The sequence below is a fragment of the Marmota monax genome, unplaced genomic scaffold (genome assembly GCF_021218885.2).
Source record: "Marmota monax isolate L192 unplaced genomic scaffold, Marmota_monax_Labrador192_F-V1.1 WCK01_AAM20220418_F8-fsc00024, whole genome shotgun sequence".
Classification (NCBI taxonomy): domain Eukaryota; kingdom Metazoa; phylum Chordata; class Mammalia; order Rodentia; family Sciuridae; genus Marmota; species Marmota monax.
In genome coordinates this window covers 8,193,068-8,219,721 of record NW_026695224.1, presented here as the reverse complement: position 1 = coordinate 8,219,721, position 26,654 = coordinate 8,193,068, and the positions used below count along the sequence as shown (strand labels likewise).

General features: G+C 50.6%; 2 long non-coding RNA genes across 3 annotated transcripts; one reads left to right on the top strand and one right to left on the bottom strand.

The window, feature by feature from the left end:
* Positions 1-7,263: 7,263 nt before the first annotated feature.
* LOC124086572 (uncharacterized) lies at positions 7,264-25,233 on the bottom strand. Its single transcript, XR_006849837.2, has 3 exons — positions 25,124-25,233; positions 10,416-10,721; positions 7,264-8,666 (listed from the first exon to the last, which is right to left on the bottom strand). It is a non-coding gene; the product is annotated as an uncharacterized LOC124086572 (long non-coding RNA).
* Positions 24,461-25,794, top strand: LOC124086571 (uncharacterized). 2 transcript variants are annotated; one of them, XR_006849836.2, is made up of 3 exons: positions 24,461-24,602; positions 25,101-25,315; positions 25,660-25,794. It is a non-coding gene; the product is annotated as an uncharacterized LOC124086571 (long non-coding RNA). The 2 variants fall into 2 exon arrangements; XR_006849835.2 differs by lacking the exon at positions 25,660-25,794 and adding an exon at positions 25,417-25,628 and having other exon boundaries at positions 24,462-24,602.
* The last annotated feature ends 860 nt before the right edge of the window (positions 25,795-26,654 follow it).

Sequence of the window (26,654 nt, the reverse complement as noted above, 5' to 3'; positions counted from 1 at the left end):
AAATCCCCCCACGGATCCCCAGGGTGATGGTGACAGGCCCCGGGGACAGGCTGGCTCAGGCCCATGGCAGGCGGGTCCCAGCCTCCTCCGCCCAGAAGGCCTCGAGCGCCCAGGTGGGCACCTGCTCCCGCGCGGGTCCCACCTGGGCTGTGCTCTCGGGGGTCCAGCCAGCCTGCTTCTCCCGGGTGGTAGCTGCAGTGTACACCCCACAGATGAAAGCAGGTCCCCGACAAAGGGAAACGAGATTTCCCTTGAGCTACTTGCCCTGGCTGACTACCCCGAACCTCCCTTCTCAGGATGAAGAACCGCTCTGATGTTCTGATGTTGAAAGCATCAAAGGCTGATCCCCTCAGCTGAGTAGTGACACACAGTCACTTGGCAGTCAGGTCCCTGGAGCCCCCACCCCCACCGTTGCCAGAGCCCAGACCCTCCCCAGGGACCCTGCCTTATTAGCAGCCCGTATTCCACCAGCCTGGCCACAGCCACCTGGGCGGTTCCTGCTCTTGCATTTATTCCCCCTCCTCCTGGGTCTACGATGCCACCCTCTGACCCTGCGCCTCTGCTGGGGACACGGACTTGCCCTTGTCAGGCCCCTCTCTGGCTCGGCTGCAAAGTTCAAAGTCTGAGGAAGGAGAGCCCCCAAGAAATACAGATCAGCTTCCAAGAGGACAGAAACACAGTTTCTAGAAAAATGTTCTTCTAGACAGTTTCATCTTTTTTTTTTTTTTTAAACAATTTCTGGTTGCAAAAGCCATCTGTGGTCACCGTTGACATTTCAACAGCAGAGAAGAGTGTAAGAGGGTAGTGGAGATGGCTGAAGACCCCCCCTGCTTTGGAGAGGTTCCCCGGGCATTGATATTCTGCGGGTGAGCCCATGTCTAAATATCCAAGCTGCCCGGCTGCAAACGCTCGGCCTAACTCGGACCCCCCTCTCTTTATGCCACCCTGTCACCTGCTGTCCCCTCACTACAGGACCGTGGTCACCTTCCTCTCTTAGAGACTTTTTAAAGCGTCTTGCTGAATTAAACATGAATTCTCGAGTGCTTCCAGTGCTTCCCCTAAAACACCGGGGCTTCACGCAGGTGACCGCGCGGGGCTCCATCCAAACTCTGCTTTTAAGCGGACACTTAAAAAGAAGACGGCTGGGCAGCAATTCAGAGGGACGCAGAGGCTTGGCGGATCCAGGGCCCCTCTTTGCGATCTGGATAGAGGGAAAAACATGCTCTCGCCGATTGCTTTGTTTTTAGAAATTAATAAAGCGTTTCCGACGCACCGCCGCCCGCCCCTCGTGGTGAACAGTCAAATCACGGCCTTTATTCCCTCGCTCACGGTGGCGAGTAAATAGAAGCTTCCAGGAGAGACCGGGGGGATGATAAGCAATTCCCACGGCAGCGAATTCTTAATATATAAATTCATCCAGCAGCAGTTTAGTATCAACTGGTAAAACGAGAAACAATGGAAGGCAGCCAGGCCCGGCTCCTGCGGGGTCAACCACCAAGGTTATCTATATTCAATTACTGGTATCTACAAACTTGCATAGCTGTCAGCTGGTCAGAGCCCAGATGAAAAGTCACCATGCACTCGGAAAGCAAATATAGTTTCTGAGCAGAGCCTCAAATTAGCTCCGTGAATGACTTGGCTTCCAGCGCGCACCAGCCGTGCGCCTTTGGGGACAGTTGCTGCTGCCGGCAGCTCCTGCAATATCTAAATTTGGGCATCATCTTATAAATCTCTGTTCCTGAAGTAGGAAAGAACCGGGATTGCTCCTTAACCCTGGGCGACGATAAATTATATCACTTAACAATAGATAAACTTAAGACACTTTTCCTGTACCCGGGACCCATTGTGAGGTAGCGGCTAATCTCCAGCATCACCTCTCTCCGGCCGGCACCACTAAAGACCTGTCCGGCGGGGAAGGGACACTGTAATTTGTTTTCTGACTCCTCCTCCGGAACCATATATCATGTGTGGAAACAAAGCTTCGCAACAGCAGATGCATATCTGTTTCCTTTATCTCAGTTCCTCTGCCTATCAGGGGGGGAGGCAAAGGGGACGTGTTCTCCGGGCGATGCTTCCAGAGCCTGGAAAGGGGTCACATCTCTTTCCTAGGCCAGCCTGCGAGTAGGGAAGAGATTGGGCTCTCCAGGAGAGAGGACAGGCCACACTGTGTGGGAGAGGAAAGCTGTCTGTTCACTGTCACATCCCACCAGCTATGGCTTACACAGAGGCAGTGTCCCTCCAGAGGTCCATGTGCGTTAAAGGCTGGTCCCAGGAGCCACTCTAGGAGGTGGAGGGACCTCTAGGGGGTGGGATCTGGTGGGAGGGCTGTAGGTCGTTGAGGACATGCCCTTGGAGGGACTGTAGGATCCTAGTTTTTTCTTCTTTTCTGTTTGTTTCTTTGTTTCTTCGATTTGCTTCCTGGTTGGTGAGGTGAGCGGGTTTGTTCCACCGCATAGTCCCTCCATGATGTGTGGCCTCACCAGCGGCCCAGAGCAACTAAGCCCTGGGGTCATGGACTGGAACCTTGAAACCACAAGATAAAAGAACCCTTTTCTCTTTAGAATTCATTGCCTCAGGCGTTTCATTATAGCCTGGAAAGCTGACTTAGAGAGCTTCAGCTTAAATTACACCTTGGCTGTTCCTGGCAGGCGTCTTTCAACTGAGGCCCCTTTTGGGGGCCCCATGGAGATGTACCAACCGTGCAAGTCAGAGTTAATCAATGATGAGGTAATTTGTAGATTAGCTTGGGGAAGCCATGCATTGCGGGCCTGTTAAGAATAGATGTCCTTGATTTTCCCCTTGGGCCTCTGAGCTGTTACTTTCCCTATCCATGCTTCCTGTCTTCTTCTCAGTCCTTATAGTCTTTTCCTTATGAGATCCTTCCAATTCTCTCCCAAGCTTGATATGCCAGCCATGGGCTCACAGAACCCATCTGAGCTACGAAATCAGAGACTGTGCATTCATAACTGTTTAATCAGACCAGACTCTGGGGTGCAGATTATGATTATTTCATAAGAAACTATGAGTTCATATAGGGAGGGGAAGGCCCAACGGAGCCATGTGAATCCCAACTTTCAACTAGGCCAGGACCTGCTCCCACCTCCAACCCTGGCCTTGCTCCCACTTTAAAGTCACCATAGGTACAGCTGTGCAGGTTGTATCCTGAACAAGAGGCCAGGTCTAAGGGCCTGCCATGCACATCATAGCTTTTGTAGGTTTCTAAATTGATCATGACACTTTTGTCATAGAAGACTATGACACCTTCAGTCCTCCGTAGGTTCTGCATTCACACCTTCAACTGACCAGTCATGTTTTAAACATCATTTTTAAAAAGTTCCAGAAAGTTCCAAAAAAGTGACTCTTGAATTTTCTACACGCCAAGCACTACGTGGAATCCAGGTGTATGAAGTGATGCACTGGAACGTGCACTGTGGGCTCCGGCCCTGGCACAGTCCCCCGTCTGTCCAGCACTCGTTTGGACAGTGTTCTTGAGTGCCCCATTCAGACTCTAGGTGGTTAGGGCTGCAATGGGGCCATCTGCGCTGGACGCGTACAGAGGTTCCCTCTGTCACTCTTCCCTAAACCATGTAGCAGTGCTTGTGACGACGGTGGTGATGGTTGACGCCTGTGTTGACGTTGGGGGGTGTTGGTTATGGCTGGTGATGGAGATGACTGTGGAGGTAGCCGTGAAATAAATGGAATAAAGGTACCGTGTCCACGGCCTTATGCAGCACGATATTGCACTAGGAACTGTACCCAGTGAGGAGCCACAGTGCCTGGGGGCACGCACACGCCCCGTGTGAACACAGCTCTCACAAGGGACCTGAGCCTCTTCAGATTCTGATGTCCAGAGGACGATGTCCTGCAGGAGGGTTACAATGAATTTTCAACCAGAGCAGATACTGCCTGGAGGAGGGGACCTTTGCTTTCACCCACACGAGGACACGGTATGGGCTGGGTGGCCCTGCACCAAGGAGCCCACCCCTTTCCCCTGAAGTGCACCCTGACACCTGCTCAGCAGATCCCTTCCCGGGTCAGGGAGAAAGGTCATTATCACGAGTCGGTCTGCCCACGGGTCTGACCCCTCTTGTTGGGACCTCCTTGTCCGTCCCTTTATCCCCAGTAAAGAGCCGGGTGCCTGGCTCTGAGGGTGTCCAAGACAGGTTAGTGAGGGAGGGTGGGAGGGAGGGAAGGAAGGGAGGGAGGGAGGGAGGAAGGAAGTCTGTCTGCCTGACTCTTCAGCTGCCGCAGGGCACACATGGATGTCGGGATGAGCCTGCCTGATCTGAGCTGCACTTTGGAAACCTATTTGCCAAATAGAACCCAGGGACTATGGAGATGTAAGGGCATTGGAAATTTCCCGTACAATCTGAAATTAAGAATTAATTCCAAAGATGAACATGCCTCGTCCATCTGTGTGTCAGGGGTCAGCGGGGACAGAAGCGACTGCCCCTGCCAGGAGGTCGCAGGCACCTCTCTGTAGGGATGGTGGGCTCAGCTGCAGGAAAACGTCTCCCATTCTCATATTAGGACACCGCACGTCTTCAAGTGCGGGAGGCGTTAGGGCCGCTAAGTGACGTGCTGAAAAAGTGTAAGGTCAGCGGCCCTGTGGACACTCCCTGAGGAGGACTCTGAGGTCGGCCCTCTTCAGTCAGCAGAGGACCAACAACTCCCATGCCCCATACTCCTCCTGTCTGGAAAGTCCCAAGATTGCCTGGCCCTCCCTGGCCCTCTGAAGGTCCCCAGGAACTCTCCCGGAGGACTCCGCTGCTGTGTCATTCCTAGAAGCAGAGTAACAGCACTGCGGCGGCACCGCAGGACAGCACAACGAGGCTCAGTGTTTGTTGGCGATTATGAAATGATCACCTCGTTCACTGATAAAACTAATCCAAAGACAACAGAAAAATATAATGAGGAGCCAGGCATGATGGAGCACACCTGTAACCCCAGCCACCTGGGAGGCTGAGGCAGGAGGATCTCCAGGTAGAGGACAACCTTGACAATTTAGTAAGATCCTGTCTTAAAATAAAAAAATATGAAGTATCTCAGGGGTAGAGTGTCCCTAGGTTCAATCCTCAGTATTGAAGAAAAGGTAGATAAATAGATAGACAGATAGATATAAATTACCTGCAACCCTAGTACATCTCTAGGAAGGTCAGCATGCTGACCCCTTGGTCTGTGTTCCCCAGACCGTGGTTTGTGCTTAGAGAGACTGTGTGTACCTAGACATGATCCATTAAAGAGCAGAAAAAAGGGGAGGGGGGTCCATATCATATTGCTGTTTTTGCGACTTCCTTTTAAATTTATAATATAGTATAAGCAATTTTGTCAAGAAATGTATTTTACATTATTTTTTAAAATAGCTGAGTGGTATTTAGTAATAAGAATGAAGAGTAAAGCACTTAGTGAATTCCGGATTTGAGGGGCATTTAGGCTATTTCTTTTTCCCCTTTTGGCTATTATGGACGATGCTCTCATGAACTTCTTTATATGCTTATCTTTGAGTATTTGTTGCTTATGAAATTATCTTTTAGTAGGAAGAGATAAGATCTGCCTTCAGGCCCAATATAAGTCAAAGCCATGGGTGTGCACACGTGTGTGCCTGCTGTATACACGGGCCTATTGAAGGGCAGCCGGGGTTTGAAGACCCGACCGGGAGCAGCACTGTGAAGAGGAGGTGTGGGAGGACAGAGCCCTTCTCCGGGACACGCCACTTAGATGAGGTAATGGCAAACCTGGTGGGTGAGAGGGTTTTACCAAAGAAGCAGCCACAGAAGGAAGGCATCCAGAGAGAGGGAGGAAGGAGGGAGGGAGGGAAACCCCAAGTCCGTGACCCACCCTGAGGGAGAGGAGTCCGCACTGGAGGCAGAATGGCTCAGAACTCCTAGAGTCTCCTCCGAGGCTCACACGCCGCCCCCACCTCCTGCGCCTGCCCCGGCCTAGTGCTCCTTGGTGGCCGTTCACTCAGACCTCGTCACAGCCCTCTGGTGCGCATGGCAGTGAGGGAGACAGCGGAGAGCCAGCTTCTGACCAGGGCTGTCGGACGCCTGAGCCACCTGCTCCTTCGTGGGTGACCCGGAGACAGTGTTGGTGCTAATTGTGCCGATCTCCATGGTGATAATGTCGGTAATGCTTGTGACAATGGTGGTGACGGTTGACACCTGTATTGATGTTGGAGGGTGTTGGTCACAGTTGGTGATAGAGATGACTGTGGAGGTAGCCGTGGCAGTGAGACGGTTGGGACAGTGGTAATGGTGGTGATGGTGGTGATGGTGGTGATGATGGTGGTGGTGGTGGCGATGGTGATATTGATGATGATGGTGGTGGTGATGGTGGTGGTGAATGTGGTGGATGTGGTGATGGTGGTGAATGTGGTAGTGATAGGGCTGGTTGTGGTGGTGGTGAATGTGGTGACAGTGGTGATGGTGGTGATGTGCTGATATTGATGGTGGTGATGGTGGTGAATGTGATAGTGATGGGGCTGATAGTGGTGGTGGCTGTGGTGGTGGTGAATGTGGTGACAGTGGTGTGGTAATGTGCTAGTGGTGATGGTGGTAGTGATGGGGCTGGCGGTGGTAGTGATGATGGTATTGGTGGTGGTGGTGGTGGTGGTGATGGTGGCAATGGTGTGGGTGGTGATGGTGATGGTGGTATGGTGGTGGTGGTGGTGGTGGTAGCAATGGTGAAAGTTATGGTGGTGATGGTGATGATGGTAGTGGTGGTGGTGGTCATGGTGATCATGGTGGTCATGGTGGTGGTGGTCATGATGGTGGCGGTGGTGTGGGTGGTGGTGGTGGTGGTGGTGGTGGTGGTGGTAATCATGGCCCCAGTTGGGGAGACCAGAGATAAGGATTGAAGATAGAATGTGAGTGCATAGCCCAGCTGCAAACCATTCCAAGAGACTGCCAGGGAACACAGGCATCTGGACTGCAGAAGGCACCGAGCTGCATTACTAAGTACTGATGAGGACGGGGCAAGACCGGAGCAGAGCCCGGAGAACCCCCCTGGCTCTGAGCTCTGGCCAACATTGTCTCTCTTGATTGCTCTCTCTCCACTCTGTAGAAGAACCACCTCACCTTCTGCCCCACCCAATAAAACAGCTTGGTAAATATAATTACTTGCACCATCTAATCAATAGCGGATTGCTCCTGGCCCCTGCTTGTTCAATATCAGTGTCTGGGATCACAGAATCTTGATACTCCCCTCAAGATGTCAATTTCTGCTTAATGTTAGATAAACCACATCTATCAACCCCATCCGCTAATGAGATTTTATTGTGTCATTAATAATACACATCTTAAAAAATATGTTTTCGACTAATATAACATGAACTATGAGGTTGAAAATATTCGACGCTTCCCAGTCGTAGAACTCCCTGTTGCCGATTGAACAACCCAAATCAATGTTGTCTTAAGCAATCTTAGAAAGTGATTGTGGAATTTGAGAGACAACCCACGGGTAGGCGAAGAGGAACTAGTCTCCCATTGATTTTCCTAAGAAAGAGAGACAGAATTAAAAAGTGGTCTCCAACCATATTAAGAGACCTGCTGGTGGGACTTACTTGACTCGGAGCATTCGACACCCCCAAAACAGGGTAGTTTCTTTGCCTTACATTCGGGTCACATGTTGCAAAGGACAGCAGTGCTCTGGGGTGCCCTAGACTCACTGATGTGAAATCCAGAGCTCAGCCTTATTAGAGACATGTTGCCAATAACATGTGGCCCCAATGCCAGCCACCAAGGTTCACCCGAGCACAGAACAAACACTGCATGATCCCACTTCTGAGAGGGGCTGTCTCCACGTCAAGCCCCAGGACAGAAATGTCCAGGGATGCCACACTGCAACCAGGACAAAAACAGCTTCACCAAGATAGGCAACAAGAGTCCCCCGGAGGGATCCACAGGCCCACACGTGCCACCAGGAGACTCGCTGTTTGTACATCCTCCCGAGAACTGGCCCCCCTCCTCTCTCTCCTTAGTAGAAGTTTTCCTTCATGTTGAGACCAGTCAATCATAGGTCCCTCTCAGGGTCCCTGGTCCTTATCGGCAGAGGACAGCAGAAGCCGTCTGTGAATATTGTGTCAGTCACTGCCCATCATTTTCCGCTGAGTATTTTAGTTAGTGACCATGAACGCCTACCCGTGGGTTGTCTCTCAAATTAGTGACCATCCTCTCAGCAGAGGGGAGCTTCCATTTGGGGGTCACATATGCTGAAATGGAAGGATGAATGCTCCGAGCCAGCACAGGGATGGACCCCTACCCGGACCCCAGGGAAGCCGCGTCTGCACATCGGCGTGTTTGGGGCCGAGTGCTCTGACCTGGGTCCCCATTTGAGTTGAAGCTCTAGGTGCACAAACCCCCTTCCACACGCTGACTGCTCTAAAAAGTCCCATCCTGGGGCCACAGCAGTCCCCTTTATGTGCGGTGGTGAGCAGACGTCGGGGTTTCCATCTCCAGGATCGCGAGGGGGTGGACTCGCCGCTGCGGGTTCGAAGGTCCTCTCCTCAGGGTCTGGTGGACACGGTCACCTGCACGTGGAGGCATCAGCAGGAGCCCCTCCACCCCGGCCAAGCCTGGACTTGCTCTTTCTCACCCTCTCTCTCCTCTTTCTCTCTCCGTCTCTCTATTCCTCTCCTCTTCCCCTCGGGTCACCTTCTATCTTACTTTCTAAAGAAAAAAGAAATCAGTGAGGAGATATTTCATCATTACCATGGGTCTCCTCTCGAAGGTCACAATCACTCTCAGAGATGGCTTAATATAATCCCAAGGTCCTTCCAATTTTGAATTGCTATTATTCGAGAATTTTCCAGCCCCCCAATTTTTTGACTTTTTAAAATGTATGTATGACAACGGAAAGCATCACAATTCTTGTTACACATATACAACACAATTTTTCATATTTCTGGTTGTACACATAGTATATTCATGCCAATTCGTGTCTTCATACCTGTACTTTGGATAGTAAAGATCATCACATGCCACCATCATTAATTACCCCATGTCCCGTCCCTTCCCCTCCCACCCCTCTGCCCTATCTAGGGTTCGTCAATTCCTCCCATTGCTCCCCCTCCCTACCCCACTATGAATCAGCCTCCTTATGTCAGAGAAAACATTCAGCATTTGGTTTTTGGGATTGGCCAACTTCGCTTAGCATTATCTTCTCTAACTATCCATTTACCTGCAAATGCCATGATTTTACTCTCTTTTATTGCTGAGTAATATTCCATTGTGTGTATATGCCACATTTTTTTGATCCATTTATCTATTGAAGGGCATCTAGGTTGGCTCCGCAGTTTAGCTATTGTGAATTGTGCTGCTGTAAACGTTGATGTGGCTGTGTCCCTGTAGAATGCTGTTTTTAAGTCCTTTGGGTATAGACCGAGGAGAGGGACAGCTGGGTCAAATGGTGGCTCCATTCCCAATACCCCCCTCCCCCGACACTTTTTGTAGGCCTGGGGATTGAGCCCAGGGCCTTGTGCATGCAAGGCAAGCCCTCTACCAACTGAGCTATAGCCCTGGCCCCTCCTTTCCCTTTTAATACATAAGTATTCCATTTTTAAAGACTTGCCAAATGAAGCCTAGGGCCACCCTCTACCTTCTTCTCCGGGGTGTGTGTGGCTTCCTTCACCAGGTTTCCAAATCCTTTCCTCCTAACTGTTTCTTGGGATGGTGTAAAGAGCGGTGGCAGCCTGGTGGGCGGAAGTGCGCCCCAGAGCCACTCCCCCCTGGCAGGGGCACGGAGGTGAGCATCCTGCCCTGCACAGAGGGGGACTGAATGCCTGGAGTGTGTATCTGCACCTGTGCAGGGGGACCCTCTGGGGAGTGTGACAGCCTGGGAGGGAGGCCTGGGACAGGGCTTAGCACTCAGCACTCGGCGTTGTTGGATTATATGGCATCTACCCACAAAGTCAAGATGGAAAATTTAAAAAATGAAAAGCCACCATTTCAGGCTGTTCAACTGACCTTGGGAAGTTGGATGACCACAACCCATAGAAAATTTTCCACCAAAAATTTGGTACATTTGTAAAAAAAAAAAACGAGTCTGTTAAACGTGGCCTGCGGAACTCACAAATCAGCTCACGGATCATCCAGGACACGGGCCTGCAGGTCTGGGGTGTGTGGGTGGAGGAAGGGTGTGTGCAGCCTGCAGAGGACCCCACAGGACCCCACAGGACACCTCAGGACACCACAGGACACCAGAACCCGGAAGTGGCACGCACGACTGAAAATTTGGTCAACTGAGGTGAGGCGCCCTGCAGAGGGCGTTTCAAGGGGTCTCCTTCTTTGACCCTCCATCATGACAGCAGGGTCTGAGAAGGCACAGCCAATGGTGGATGCTCCCTTTCCACACCAGCCTGCAGCCCAGTGGGCCACCGTCCTGGGTCCCCCCGGGAGTGGGTCCTGTCAGTGACCTACCTGGACTCCAGCTGCAGGCCACGCAGCCCTAAGCCAAAGGCGGTGTCCCCTGGCTCTTCGTTTCCCACGGCTCTTTCTGCAGTGTCCCCAAACACCATCCCGCACTCTCCTGCTCTTCCTCCGGGATCCCACGTGGACAAAATGGACAAGACACTAGAGGCCTGAAGCCCCACGACAAGCATTTTTCTTTCTTCTTTCTTAAAGCAAAGTTTCAAACGCGAGTCTTGGAGGGTTGGAAAGCAGCACTCTGGTGGCCCACTCCGTGTTTGAGGGCCGTAGCCAACGCCTGGGCACGGAGGGGGGAGGCTGAGAAGGTAAATAATAATAAATCAATAAAATAACCCCCTGAATCACTGGCTGGAGATGATGGCACTTACGTGACAGTCAGTGACAGTGAGACCAGGCTGAGTAACTCAAGACTAAAAGGGGGAGGGTTTAGGACAGTTGCCACTAAGAAAATAACACTAACAAGAGACACATGTGGGTGCGGCCAGGACACGTACCCAGGGCTCCTGAGCGGGCCAAGCTGGGGATCAAGACCGAGAGCGCAATTCTAGCTCCAAAGCTTTGCTGTGATCCCAGGTCAGAATCCGGGAGAATCACGTGTTCCTAGCGACCGATCCGGAGGTTTGCTTTGATCTGTTAGATTTGGGAATTAGTGACATTGAATGTTCTGACATCTTTATGCTTTATCTGGTCCTTTTTCTAAGAAGCAGCCAAGAACAGTCAAGGGACTTCCCCAAGGTCACACAGTGAATTCCTCACAAAGCCCCGGCCTGCACCTAGATACCAATACCTGTTTTGCAGTCAATGTCGTGAAAGAAATAAGGGGAACGGAGCTTGGTTTGGGTGCCCTTCTGAGAGACTGTTATGACCATGGACTCTCATGTGTCTTTGTGATTTCTCAATTTGGGATCACCTGCTCCTTTTGGAAGACTTTTCTCTTTCTCTTGCCCATGTTTTGGGTCTAGGCCTAGAGATCCCCACCCCGCAGGGAAACCCAATCCAAAGTCTTCTCCTGGTTTTTCCGCAGTGTCTTTTGATCAACTTCCTTGTCTCCTTCAGTTTCTGAACAGGAGTGTGTTCGATCATCTGCTTATTTATTGATGGTCTCTCTCCCCTTCTAGAATGTGAGACCCACGACCACTTTGCTCAGTGCCAAACTCCCAGTTCCAAGCACACAGTAGGTGCTTGATTTTACATATAAATTTATGTGTGCATGCAAAATGTATCTCGTGTCCACTATGGATACCCTGTTCACGTCCCCTCCGCCTCTGTCACACACCTGCTTGAAAGCCCCACCCCATGGTGCCCCTTCATCCAGGTCAGAGGGCCTCTGATAGTCCCAGCGGTCCTCAGCCCCACGTCTTGCCCACGTGGACTCTTAGATTTAAGAGACGCGCACATAGACGAAGGGGTCTGGGAGCCTGTCCAAAATAAAAGTTGATTTGCCATTTCTGGACCCCTGAGCTTAAAGAAGGAGCTTCCATTAGGACTAATTAATATGTTTTGGTCTCTCTCTCTGCCAGCCCTGAAGCTGGGCACCGCCGAAACACCGTGCGGGGCACAGGTACGTCGGGCCAGCGCTTGTTTGTGTCTCCCTCGGGCTCTGTTGAAGTGATCACAGGACAGAGTTTCATCACCATCCCCAGCGAACGTGACAAAAGACGGCTTCATCTCTCCTCTCCAGGCCTGGAGCTCAGAGGTCCCTTGGCCCAGGAAGGGACATAAGATGCAGAGCGAGCCAACAACCCCGCCCTCGGGCAGCCAGAACACAAGGCTGGCCGGCAGCCGGGGGAGAGGGAGGGCTGAGTGGGAACCTTAGCTCAGCTGGCTTGTTCACGGGCTGGGTGACTGGGGGCCATGAGACGGCAGTTTCCTCGTCTGGATCTTCAGGAGGGTCAATGCTTATAAAATACCTAGAGCAGAGTAGCCGCTTAACACAGGGTGGTTGTCACTACGCCTACCTACGGGTCCTTCCCCACGCTACGAACTTTGGATTTAAGATCCACACTCAGAGGCTGGGGATGTGGCTCGTGGGAGAGCCCTTCCCTAATATGCATGAGGCCCTGGGTTTGATCCTCAGCACTGAAGCAAATGAACAGATAAATTAATAATCCACTCCTACAGGTCCCCCCTTCACCCCGGCCTGTCCCTACAGCTTTCACCAAGAGGACCTCAGGTCCAATGTCATTTCTCAGAGGTCCCTGCCGTGGCTCATCGGAAGGCTCCCCGTCTCAACCCTTTCCACTGCGCCCCTGATCCACATCCTCGGGCATCTCTGTTCTCTCCAGGGGCCCCCTTTGCTCACCTGGTGGTTGGTGCTCTTTGTCTTGGGCTCCTGCTGCCTGGGGTCCCCCCCCAGAGCTGGTACCTACTAAGCTTTGCTCACTGTTACCTCTCGAGACCTGACACACAGTAGGTGTGCGAAGAGGTCAGACAGAAACAAACCCTTCCTCATGCAAACCGTGCCCCCAAAGGCTGGCAAGGGCTGAGAACAGAGCCATATAATCTGCAGAGCACCGTGTCCAGGAGGACTGGGAATTCCCGGTCAGGGCCAGCCCAGGGCTTGAGCCCGGAGGAAATGCAGCCTGCTCGCCCAGAAGGTGCCCAGAGGTAGCGGGAGGCGCGCTCTGGAGAATGGGCAGCCCCTGTGGGCCACCCCAGCAGAAATCCAGCCCAGCCCCCGCGTCTCCCACCTCTTCCTGCCCTTGCCTCTCTCCTCTCTGTGCACCCTGGAGAAGGCTGGTGCCAAGGGGATCCCATTCCTGCCCCCAAGTTCCTCCACAGGACTTGTCTCATTTCCAGGCCCCCTCCTTGGGCGACACGATTTCAAAGTGGAGTCACATTATAACGAGCTCAGGAAGAATAATGAGGGACAAAACCACCACACCAGAGAGAACAATAGTTTCAAAGCCACCAGGATGGCAGAGGAGGAGAGAGGCCCAGGGACAGAGCCGCCATTGACAGATGTGCAGGTTGCACACTACGCAAGACTCTCGGGATGCGTGAGTGGGGACTGACATCCGGGCTGGGCAGCAGTTAGGAAGCAGGGCCCTCGGGGTAACACTGCAGCTTCTCAGGGGAAAGGGAGCCATTTTCCACTGTCCACTTGAGAAGCCATGTGCCTGCCTGAAGGGGGCATCGTTTTCTAACTTGCACAAAAGCACCCTGGACTTTTAGAGTTTAGCAAGGTCCTGCCTGAGACCAAAGAAAGTTTCCAAACAGCTGAGGAAAGTTAAAAGTCAGAGAGGGGAGGGAGGGAGGGTGGGGGGGGGGTGAGAAAAATGAAGAAGGGGGGGTGAGAAAAGACAAAAGAAAAGAGGAAAAGAAGCCAAGGGGACAAGTCACTTCCACTCCTACCGTTAGATGGGCCTCCTTGCCCCCAGAGAGGCAGCTGGAGACCCCGAGGGCTGTCGGCGGAATCCCTGGGCAGCAGCTATTCGGACTGGAAATGGGCAGCTCGTTTCCCCACTGGCCGCAGGAGACTACGGGCTCCTTCCAACCTCAGCAGAGGGCCCGGTGGGGGCCATTTTCTGGGAGGCCCTTGGAGGTGGAGATCGGGTTGGCGCTGGCACCGACTGAGACCAGGCCAGCTGCTGACCCCCTGTCCTCACCTCTGTGACCCTGAAGGATTCCCTAAGCCCCGGGGGCACTGGCTGGAGGAACTCTGTCCATTCTTCTTGACTGGGACCCTCCTAGGACCAGGAGTAAGTCCTCCCTCTTTTCACCCTGGAGGCCAGAGACCATGCAGACAGGGGGCAGCTGGTGCCTGGTGAACTTGAAGGAGTCCGGGCACCTGAGGGTGGATCTGGCCTCCCACGGAGGCCTTGGGGAGTCTCACCAATGCCCTTGGAAGGCCACCCTTCCTTTCTGTAACAGCCTTTAAAAATTCCCCGGTTTTTCAGTGGGATTTTAGCTCGGATGGCAGAGCCGTGGGAGAAGGGACGTGGATGTTGGTATCTGAGTTCAGTTTTAAGCCACCAGTCCCTGAGGCTGGGTGAGGGGCAGGGGCGGGCTAGTGGCCGAGTGAGGACCCTACCAGCTGGTATTGAAGAATTGTCACAGCAGCTCTATCAGGAGGAAAATGAGCCTCCCCCCTTCTTACAGATTTGGAAACTGAGACCCAGGAAGGGATGGTCACGAGTGTCAACTCCCCTGGGGATGATTCCATCAACGCTGGTCTCCTGGGCTCCGGAAGCTCCTTTTAAAAGGACATTGTGATCAATGCCCATTGTACAGATGGGGAAAGCAGAGCTGGGGGCAGTCACAGAACAGGCTCCCAGGTCTTCATCACCAAGAGCTGGTCTTCCTGAAAGCAGCTGCCCCCCCACACCCCCCGGGGATCAGATTCTTTCTGTTCTTCTTCCTTTCCAACAGGAGGATATCAGGAAGAGTTTGTTCTGGGCTTATCCTTGGTGACCTGGTTCCACGCTGAAGGCTGGGGATGCCGCCCTCCACCCCAGAGGAGCACGTACGTGCTGGGGAAGTTCTTCGGTTGCATGCTTCAAAAGTCAAGTGGAAAGACATCCCCGCCACCATCTGGGTGGGAAGAGCCGGGTCCTCCCGTGACATCCATGGCAATCGGAACTGAGCGAAGCCGACAAGTCGATGACAAACATGTCCTCAAGCCCCTGTAAACCCACACACACCCCAGTCATGAGATTAACAACTGCCGAGGGCCTCGCCTTGGACAGAGACCAGCCCCAGCGTCCCGATGCAGGTCTTGGGGGCTGACCCCCCCTGGGCCGGGAACCATCCTGCCCTTTCTGAGTCGGTCCCTCTCTCTATTTCATTAAAGAAGGCTGAGCGCGGCCTGTGGGTCTGCAGTACCAGTTACCAGCTGGTGGAATCACGGAGCTAAAGCCTTGCTCCTAGAACCAGCCCGAAGACCATGCCAAGCCTCCAGATGGGCAGGAAAATCTTTTAAACAGCTGTTGTCTGCAGGCGCTACTGCCTGGGCTGTAAGTTTATTTTATAGGGATCACGGGGGAGCAGAGTCCTGCAGCCTGGAAATTAAAAATCCCATGTTACAAAGGCTGCTTCCTCTGCCCAGCACCTTAGGATCCTGTCTGCTTCCCAGAGGTTGACTGGGGGAATTCTACGATCATTCAGATGCTGACCCCAGAATGACAACCAGTGACCAGTAAGAATGACCTTCCAGCCACCTCCACTGACGGCACATCTGCCACGGGCTTGGCAGGTGGTGACTCATTTCATCCTCATGACCATCCCACGATGGGCACGGCTGTGCAGTCCATTCGGTAGATGTGCATTTGGAGGAGCAGAGATGTTAAGGATTTGCCCAGAATCACACAGAAATTGGCAGAGGTAGGACTTGAATCCAGGTCTCTGTAATCACAAAGCCTCGGCTTTAGCTGGGTGCCTGCCAGCGGATCCCAGCAGCTCAGGAGGCTGAGGCAGGAGGATTGTGGGTTCAAAGCAGCCTGGGCAACTTTGCGAGGTTCTGAGCAACTTCATGAGACCCCCATATGAGATAACTCAAAATTAAAAAAAAATAAATCAAAAGGGATGGGGATACAGCTCCATGGTTAAGCACCCCTGGGTTCAATCCCTGGTACCAAAAAAAAGGGGGTCTTATGGCAAGAACGTCCCCTTCATAGGTCTCCATTGACAAGTGACAAGAAAAAGAACACAAAGCGCTTAGCGCAACATTTGACATAGAGTCATGCAATAAATGACGATCACTGTTATTTCCATATTATAACAATCTGTAAAAGGGTATGTGTTAGCCCTTTGTTCTGTTCCCTTAAGAACATTTTAGTGCATGGATCCTGTCTGTCTTTGGAAGAAAAATACCTACAGTTCTGCCCCACTTTGTGTCTAGGAGCCAAACTAGTCCCCTCTTTTTTTTCTTTTTGGCCATTTTTGTAGAAAGTTCTTAACATGCAGACCAGACCCTGTTTAACCTTTGCCCAACACAGCTTTACCTACTTCAAACCCCTTTGGCTCTCCGAGGCCTGGCTTCCTTCAGACGCAAGCTGTAAATGTTTGACTTTGATTTGAGATACATGACAATAAATTAGGGGACATTTATCAAAGCTGCGTTTTGCATAAATTACTGCATTATACAAATACACTTAGCAGGATCCTGCTTCTTTGATGTTGGGAGCCAAGATTTATGTGCGATGGAGTTTTTATTTATCTGCCCTGTTCACCTCTGCAAGAACTGGACATACTCCTCAATTAGTTCCATGCTTCTCGAAATGACATGTATCTCTGGCAACTTGAATCGAGGGAACAAAGACACTTAAACCCCATCCCAGTGGCCTTTTTTTATTTTTAAGGAGAGGAGCAGCTTTATCAGACCCAGGGTGTCTCTGGATTCTTTCTGCTGAAAGGAGATTGAAAGGTATTTAAGTCTGTTGTGCCGGAACTTTCTAGAACAACCATTTTTAAAAATTGAATAGAGGAAAGGGTTGGATGGTTAAGGTGATGATGGTGATGATGATGAAGAGCAGAAATGAAGTATCTATTCTCCAAATTCTAGAAGATGAAAGGAGACCCGTATCTCCTCGCCTGAGCCTCTGATCTCTCGAGTTGGCCCCAGTGAGTATAAGTTCTGGGTGACCCGGGGGAGGGGGGTACAGATATTTAGATTCATCCACTGTTGCAAATTTGCATGCACTCCTTGAGTTGAATATTCTAAAGGTTTTTTTTTTTTCTTTTCTTTTCTTGAAATAACACTTCAAGAAGGAAAATTACCAACTACAGTTCCAATTATTTCAGAGTAGAGGATGCAGTTGTCAAAATACAGGATGTGGGGTGGCGAGCCGCAGCTCAACTCAGGGTTCAGAGAAGCCAAGTCTGCGAGGAGCAGGAAGCCCCTTCGGAGCTCCGTCCCATCTCCGCACCGAGGGCTCAGGGACTGCTCCTCCTTGGATTCTCAGATTGTCACGTAGGCTACCCTGTGCCCCCATGGCAGCAGCATCTGCAGTGAGACGGAGAGCTGGGGCGGGAGGCTGGTGGGGGCTGCCTAGGCAGCAGGAGCGAGCTCCTGAGCCGCGGTGCGAGGCAGTGCTCGGGCAGGGAGAGAGGGGACCCACCAGTGACCAGGTCGGGGAAGCAGCCTCCTCGGCTCCCCTGCCACAGCCACGCCCAGGCTCAAGGCAGTTCCCACCAGGGACCCTCCTGGAAACCAGGAGAAGCAGCTCCCAAGCCAGCAGCAAAGCCACCCCTCCACCCCTCCCTGAGGACCTGGGGACCTGAGCCCCTCCTCCACCTCCACCCAGCAGAGTCTTTGCACTAAGTACAGGAAAAGAGAAAGTGCAGATCAGGAAAAGGCACAAGGGAGGGAAGGATTGGATCCAGCCAAGGTTGACAGGAAGGGGCACTTCATGTTGCAAAAAGACGAGCATAAAACAAGCAGGCGTATTTAGGACAGTCGTGATCATAGAGCGATGTTGGCCTTCCTCCGCACCTGTCCTGGCCCAGCGCTAAGCACGCCATCATTTACCCTTCACATAACCTATGAGCTGGAACTGTCGTTTGTCCCATTTTACAGACCAGCAAACTGAGGCTTGGAATGATCACCCAGATTTCCCTTCCTCGCTCGGCTCAGAAGCTGCAGCCCTGGGGTACAAACCCTGTCTGAGCGCAGGCACCCACTGCTGGCCAGCCAGCAAGGCCAGAGTGAGCACTGGCACCCGGGTTGGCTGCAGGGAGCCCTTGGCCCTAGATGGTCGCAGCAGACCTGGCACAGGGAACCCCAGAGGAGTAACCTTAGTCATCAGGCAGGATCCAGCGCCTAGAGGGAGAAATGACATCAAAGAGTAGGGTCAAGGTTTCTGACTGGGAAGCCTCACACTTTAGGGAAGAGTTTGTGGAATTCGTGATCCAGAACAACAGAGCAAGAGGGACCTGAGACCAGAGCCATACCTCTCTGCTGGTGGCACCTGAATGATCTCCCCACAGAGAGCTGTTAGGCAGGCCCTTCTTCCAACCAGAGAGAAACACTGAGCTAGGGAAGGACCCTTTCTGCTGTGGTCTGAAACACAGTCGCCAACCTGACGGTGTTGAGAGGTAGCAGCCCTTGAGGGGTCACTGGCCCTGGGGACGAAGTCCTCATGAAGAGATTAATGGCTTTCTCTCAGGGATGGGTCAGCTGTCAGTGCAGTTTGAGTCCCTTTCCTCTGTTTGCATGCAACCTCTTCCTCCTTCCACCAGGCATGGAAGAGCCAGGTGAGGCTGAGCAGATGGTGACTCCACACTCTTGTTCTTCCAGAACTGTGAACCAAAATCAACCTCTTTTCTTTATAAATCACCGAGTCCCAAGTATTTTGTCATAGCAACAGAAAACAGACAAAAATACCAGATACCCAGGAAGCTCCCCAATCTTAGTTGTTCTCCTTAAGCCGAGGGCTCCACACCACTCTGTCTCCAACCACAAAGGCTTCAGACTCTGCACAGAAATACCCTCCAATCCCAGGCCCCCAACACAATTGATAAAGGAGGTTCAATTCAGAGGATCCTTGACAATTTCCTGTGCATTTTGATGCAGAGGAGAAAAGCCTATAGTTGTGCAGGATTTCACTCTTCCCCACTAGAGCTATTTGACCTTCCTAGTTCTTTCCTATCTTCCCTCACATTCCTAGTTCTGTGCACACCTAGAAAATCTGATCATAATTTATTTCTCACAGAGCTGTTGAAAAGATTAAAAAGCTCATTTGCTCAGGGCAAAGGGAGTCTAGGACAGAGCCTGACACATTTAGGTGCTCACGTTAAGCTAATTCCATTCTTCCCAATTCAGTTCCAACTGAAGATGATTGTGTGTGTGTGTGTGTGTGTGAGAGAGAGAGAGAGAGAGAGAGAGAGAGAGAGAGAGAGAGAGATGATGAATTTTTGAATAAACTTGGATTTGTAGCTGCTCAAAGTTGTGGTGAAGACAGTACAGAGAGTGTACACTCCACACTCTTTGCACCTTAATATCAGTCTGGCACAGTGGTCACAGATCACCACTGATAGGGAGACATTATTATTAACTAAAGTTGATACTTTATTGGGATCCTCCCAGTTGTCCCCAGGTGACCTTCCTTGGTCCCAGGATCCCATCAGGATACACCAGATCATCCTCTCTCCCTAGGCTTCTAGGCTGTGACCATTTTTCAACCTTTTCTCCTTGGCCGTGACCTTGACAGTTTTGAGGTGCGCTGATCAGGATTTTGCAGAATGTCCCTCAGATGGGATTTGTCTGAGGACCTTCCCGTGGTTAGGATGCTCCTGGGTGATGGGTTTTAAGGAGGATGAGCACAGAGGTGGGGTTTGACCTCTCACATCCCACCCACAGACGTGTCACTGCTGACGTTGACCTCCATCACCTGGCGCGATGCCTGGCGGCCAGGCTTCTCCACCGTGAAGGTCCTCGTCTGTCTCCTTCTCTCTGCTGAGCTCCTGGGAAGACAGCTGCTCTTGTGGTCTGGATGAGAGGTGCCCCCAAGTGCCCAGAGGTGAAGTGACTGGACTGTCATTTCCATCCTGTGTTGAACAGACCCCGGGGGTAACTGTGGGCAGGGGGGTCGTGGCTGGAGGAGGTGGGTCGCTGGGGGCAGCCCTGGAAGGGGGCATCTTCCCTGCAGCCCCATCTCTAGCTCTGCTCCTTGGCTGCCGGAAACGGAGCAGCCGCCCCCACCACGCCCTTCCTCCATGACGCCCTGCCGCACCTCGACCCAAGCAATGGGGTCAGCCGACCATGCACTGAATCTCTCAAACCAGCAGCCAAAATGAACTTCCTCCTCTGAGTTGTTCTTTTTGGGTATTTTGGTCACAGAAACAAACAAACAAACAAAAAACTGACTAAAAGAGTTACGATGAGCTGGGCACAGTGACACACACCAGTAACTCCAGCGGCTCCGGAGGCTGAGGCAGGAGGATCGTGTGGTCAAAGCCAGCCTCAGCAACAGTGAGGTGCTCAGCAACTCAGTGAGACCCTGTCTCTTAAAAAATACAAAATAGGGCAGGGGATGTGGCTCAGTGGTCAAGTGCCCCTGAGTTCAATCCCTGTCACCTCTGCTCCCCCAAAAATAGTTACTATGTGCCGTCCACAATGAAGTGGTGGGGAGCTTTATGGACTTTTTTTTTTTTTTGTACCAGAGATTGAACCCAGGTGCTCAACACTGAGCCACATCCCCAGCCCTTTTTTTTTTTGTATTTTATTTTATTTTATTTTTAATTTTAATTTTTATTTATTTATTTATTTTGTATTTTATTTAGAGACAGGGTCCTGCTATGTTGCTTAGGGCCTCACTAAATTGCGGAGGCTGACTTTGAACTTGCGGAGGCTGACTTTGAACTTGCGATCCTCCAGCCTCAGCCACCCAAGCCATTATAGGCGTGAGCCATTGCGCCCAGCTTTATAGGTCTCTTTAAATGCACAGCATCCACATAATCATTCTAACTCTTCTATATGGAACATTGCTCTACTCCTCCTTGTTGACTTATGTATTCAATCACATAACAGCAAGGACTCGGGGATATTTATTCTTCAGGGGACAATCCAGGGCTTTACTTGTGGCTCATATTGTTCTCTCTCTCTCTCACCCTCTCCGTTCCTCCCCTTGGCTCCTACGACCCTTCCCTGTCCCTGTCATGGAGGGCTTTGGTTCTTTGTGTTTGTATTTTTGTTTGGCTTTTAGCCCTTCCTCACTCACTCTCTGCAACCCCAGGATGCTCCAGCCACCCGTGTATGTTTTCTGCCCTCAGGAGAGTGTCCCGGGTCAGCCACTTCTTCCAGCCCTCGTTCCATTCTTTGAGGGATGGTAATAGGAGCGAAGATCGGGCCACGAGGTGTGGACATCACAACTAGAAGCGGGTGTCAGCCCTTTGGCTGAAAAAGCAAAGGAGATGTCTATATAAAAATGTCCACATGCAGCACTCGGTACCTGTGCTGGGCTAGATGTGAGCTCAGGTGGGCCTCTTGCACCTCGCAACACAGTTGGTGAGTGGAACGGCTGTCCCAGAGCTGGTCTGTTCTTTGTCCTGTGAAGAACAACTTGGTTGTTTCCATTTGGGGCGATGATTGATAAAGGCACTATGAACCCTCCTGTGCAGGATTTGGAACAGATGTGTTTCCAGATCAATTAGGCAGACACCTAGGGGTTCGGTTGGTGGGTCACATGGTGAGACTAGGTTCAGCTCTGTAAAATCACTACCACGCTGACTTCCACGGTGACCATGCCATTCTGAATCCCCACCAGGGATGGACGAGGGCTCCAGTTGCAGTGCGGTCAGGATGTTGTCATTTGGGGGATTTGGGTCATTCTAATAGATGTGCAGTGACATCTCATTGTTATTTTAAGTTGCAGTGTCTTCATGACAGATGACGTTGAGTATCTTTTCATTTGCTCATTTGTCACCTGTTTATCTTTTGGGGGAGGTATCCGTTCAAATCTTTGCCCTTAATTATTTACTTGGTACCAGGGACTGAACCCAAGGGTGCTTATCCATTGAGCCACATCCCCAGCCATTTTTTTTATATTTTATTTAGAGACAGGGTCTCACTGAGTTACTTAGAGCCTTGCTAAGTTGCTGAGGCTGGCTTTGAACTCATGATCCTCCTGCCTCAGCTTCCCAAGCCGCTGAGATTACAGGTGTGCTCGACAGCGCCCGGCTCTTTTGCCCATTTTTAAATTGGGCAGTTCTGTTTTGTTACTGTTGAATTATAAGAGTTTTTCGTATACATTTCTCTCCTGTCATACCCAGGGTATCCACGCCACCCCTGACCCCTGCACCTGTATCATCTTGAATCCGTGAAATGTCACATCACCCCACCTTCATGCTCAGGCTCAGAGAAACAGGGAGGGGCAGTTTCTCAATGTCACCAGCTGCCTCCCAGGAGTCTTGACTGAACCTGAAAAAGTTCAGTCAGACCGAGAGCACCCCCTCCATCAATGCTCCATGCACCCCAGTGAGTTTCAGTAATTACCAGGCAGCTCCTAAGATCACCTGCAGGGGGAGAGCCTCCCCCCAATCCCAGAGATGACTCCGCAACAATATCACAGTGACACATCACAGACAGATGTTTCACACCACAAGGACCCTTAGAGAGCCTTTAGACTATGTGGCAGATGAACAAACTGAGTCTCAGCTCATAGGTGTTACCTGGTGGAGCACCAGAGAGGGGTAAAGAGAGTTCAATCCATTTAGGGTTCAACATAGCAGAGCTCTCTAGCCGTGGCTATTCAAAATCAGCCTCCACGAGAGCATCTTAGACATGCAGAACCAGGCCCCACTCCAGACCAACTGAATTAGTACCTGCATTTTTACAAGATCCCCTACCCCACCCCAGTTGGTATGAATGTTCATGAATACTTTTTCAATTCTTCAAGTTTTCAAATCTTTATTAAGCATCTATTATGTGCCAGGTATTGGACTAAGCAGCAGGGATTCATCAGAAGACAGGATCCACCATCTGGACTTAGTCTTGAGTGGACGCTGAGATCATGAAACTCCTTCACAAGTAACTGGCTCATCCACTGCACTTGTGACTCATACTATAAAGTACCTCTGAGCCGGGCACAGTGTCACATAGCCATAATCCCAGAGAATCAGGAGGCTGAGGCAGGAGGATGGTGAGTTCAAAGCCAGCCTCAGCAAAAGTGAGGCACTAAGCAACTCAGTGAGACCCTGTCTCTAAATAAAATACAAAATAGGAATGAGGATGTGGCTCAGTGGTCGAGTGCCCCTGAATTCAATCCCTGGCACTGATAGGTAGGTAGGTAGGTAGATAGATAGATAGATAGATAGATAGATAGATAGATAGATAGAGTACATTTGAGACCTAGAGACAGATGGGCTTGAGCTGGGCTCAGGATAACCTGGAAGAAGAACCCATGTGCGTGGTGGATCATGCCAAAGAGAACAGAGCTGCAGAATCTCCCCAATTTTGTTGACCCTGGCCTCCTGCAGAGCGTTTGTAGTACTGGCGTTCTGCAGAACAACACCCTTGAGAATATGCTGTCCTGGGCTCCACGTGTCCACCCAAGACCCACCAGGACAGCCGAGGAAGGAGGTCAGCCTCAGCTCTCCTGCCTGCCCTCACTCAGACCTGTCCAGGATGCCAAGCGCCCTGGTCCCAGTCACCGGGAGCATCCCTGGGTGACCAGGAGATTTGAGGTCCTGGGCATCGAACTGGCTGCCAGCCAGGCTGGACACGCACACAGGCCGAGCTATTTTCATGGGGCAGCCATTTCTGGAAAATATGTGGTTTAGAAGTAACATAATTATCATCCTCTAGAATTAGGCGCATAGTCTAAACAACCCCAAGTCTTCCTTGGGCAAGAAAACAAACAATGGCAGGCAGGAAGCCTGGAGTGATGTGGATCGCGCTGGCCCAGAGGCCTGCGAGTCTCCCCGCTGAGCTCCAAGGGCAAACAGCATACAAAAAATGTAAATATCCTATTCTCTTTTTTTTTCAAATACCACCTATTCCCTTCCCACCCCATCAGGCTCTGGGTACCCTGATCCCCTCTGGACACCCCCCACCCGCCCACCCCCTGGCTTTGGCCGCGAAGGCCGTCCATCCGTGTATTATTTTCAGCGACCATTATCTAAACTGCTGATGTAATAAGGCTCTGGTATATGAAATTCACTTAATAACTCACGCTTAGTTATTTATTGTGAACTCGGTGCACGGTCCTTGATTCCATTTCCCAGCGAAATATAAGTGCGGCTTTCATCGTGAGCACCTGAATTTATGGCAAACAGACCAAGTGACATTAAGAAAGCCGCACAATCCCTTCATTCAGTCTTTAATAAGGAAGCCAAGGAAAAATTATCCTAGCTGGTTTGCGGGTGACAGCACCAGAACTTTCCAGAGTCAGAGAGTTAGCACCGTGCCTTCTTGTCAGCCCATTAAAAAAGCAAAACTGGCATGGCGTGATATTAGAACCATGTGTGAGAAAGAATTTCTCCTCTGGTAAGACATTCCAAATACTGTCTCCAAGCCAAAGACTTTGGTGTTAGACTAATTTAAGCAGCATGTTGAAATCAGCGTTCAGGACTTTGATCATACGGGGATCGTTTGTTACAAATTGAACTAACCCAGTCTCTATTTCTGGCGGATCAGAACTTTGGATTTGTTGAATTAAATGCCTCATTTAGTACCGTTTGCACATGAAAAGAAACCCTGCGCTCAGGAATCTGATAGTGAATTTTTCACCTAACCAACAGGTCTACTTTTTTATTACTTTTAAACCTAATCCATACTCCGTCCTCAGTTCCTAATAACCCCGGGGGCTGCTCAGAGTGAAGTTTTAAATCAAGTCCCATGTTATTGGGGGCTGGGGAGGAGGAGGTGGTGGCAGGGTGGTGGTGGGGGGTGACGGAGAGCCATCCTTGAATTATCAAACCATGTAATAAAGAACATATTGGAACCCGGGACCGAAAGAATCTTAAGAGAGAAAGAAAAAGCAAAATAAATTAGTCCTCCGTTGTTATTTACTGTCTAAATAACCCAGTTTCCTTTCATGACAACCGTGAGCTAAAATAGCAAAATGGTTTTGCAGACCTATGATTTTTGTGCCGTTGCCTGTCTGGTCCGCTTGAAACTTCGAGGGGGGTCAAAAGGGCACAAAATAGACCATTTCCACATATGGCTGCACTTTCTTTTCAGTTTTGAAGTTATAATATCTTTAACTGTAGATAATGATATTATAAACTCTCATTTAGTGCATTTTAAGTATATTACATACATGAAACAAAGATCTCGAAGGAGCAGCTGCTGAATCCTTAACGAAAAACATCGTGACTCAAATCCACCGAGCAGGAGGCAGGTATTGGGTTTGCTGAGAATGTCGCAGCGGATAATCACAAACATAGCCCGGGACCTGACTCCTGAGTGTCAATCGAGATCCCGGCCAAGACTGGGCAACGATGATTTAATGGTAATTAACTGTTAATTATTAACATTCGGAGGTCAATAAGCTACTTTGGGGCAAGGTTTAACTTTTGCATTCTGTGGCTCATCTGTAACTTTGTTTCCCAGGGGTGGGTGCGAGGGAGCCACCATCTCCCTATGACCTTGAGTCCCCAGGGCTCCTCCTCTGGACACACAAACAAAAAAGAAAAAGAAACCATCAAGATTCAGGAAGATGATTCTCTCCCCCAGACCTGTGTGCTGCTAATTCACAAGTAGTGCACTTGCAGATTAAAATAAATAAATAAATAAAATCCTCTTGAATGAGGACTGCTTCCATTGACAAGGAAAATAGTTATTATTTCTTTTTAGCATGTGACTCCTCTCGAGTGCCAGGAAAATCAACAGATGACGGACTGCTCTGTCTTATGGGCATGAAGATGAGGTTGACTTCCCCCACCTTTCCCACCCCTTCGGAGAAAGAAAATGGTTACGAAACAGATAACGATAATAAATGTTTTATTGGTGAAAAAAGAAAGATCAAATCTTTAATGAAATCGGAATGGGCTTAGAGATGAACTCCGTCTGAACTCGCCAGGATTCGGGGAACTTCAATTAAAACAATTTCAGAGGGGCAGCTGACAGCGAGGTGCTGGGAGAGTAATTAAAATTGAGCAATGTTTTAGCACCAGGTTTTCTAGCTGGATCCCGAGAATGGTAGGTAGCCCAGGGGAGGCGCGTGCCATGGGGATGGGGTCTGGGAGGAGGGGTGAAGGTTCTGGACAACACAGGTTAAGAAATCCCACAGATGCTAGAATCCCCAGGTGCTAGCCAACGTGTATTTTTTTAATCAACAATTTTCACCTCCATATGGATGCTTGTAGAAAACTGGCTTCTTAAACTAAAGACTGGCATTTTCAACATGCAAGATTCGCTTGTAAAGTCACACAGGAACTCCAGTAAGAAGATCAAGGACAAATCACATTGGATACCTGGGTCCCAGGCTTGCATTTTCATGTACCAGCTGTGTGACCTTAGTTAAGTAACTTCACCTCTCTGGGTCTTATGGTCCCAGATGTAAAATGGGATGTCAACAGTATCTAGTTCCTTGAGTTGTCAAAAAGCTTTAATAAGATATTTCATATAAAGTACTTCAGGACACAGAGCCTGGGACAGACCTAGTTAGTACCCAGTAGCTGTGGGTAAATATCATCATTTATTAGGGGTGGAAATGAAGGGGTAACTCTAGATGCTCGGCTTCTCTTTTTAAGACTTCTACCCCATGTGGCGGCTGCACAGAACAGACAAAATGGAAGGTCGATGTGGTGACACGTGGGGCCCCTTCTCCAAGGCTGAGGAGGTTTTTC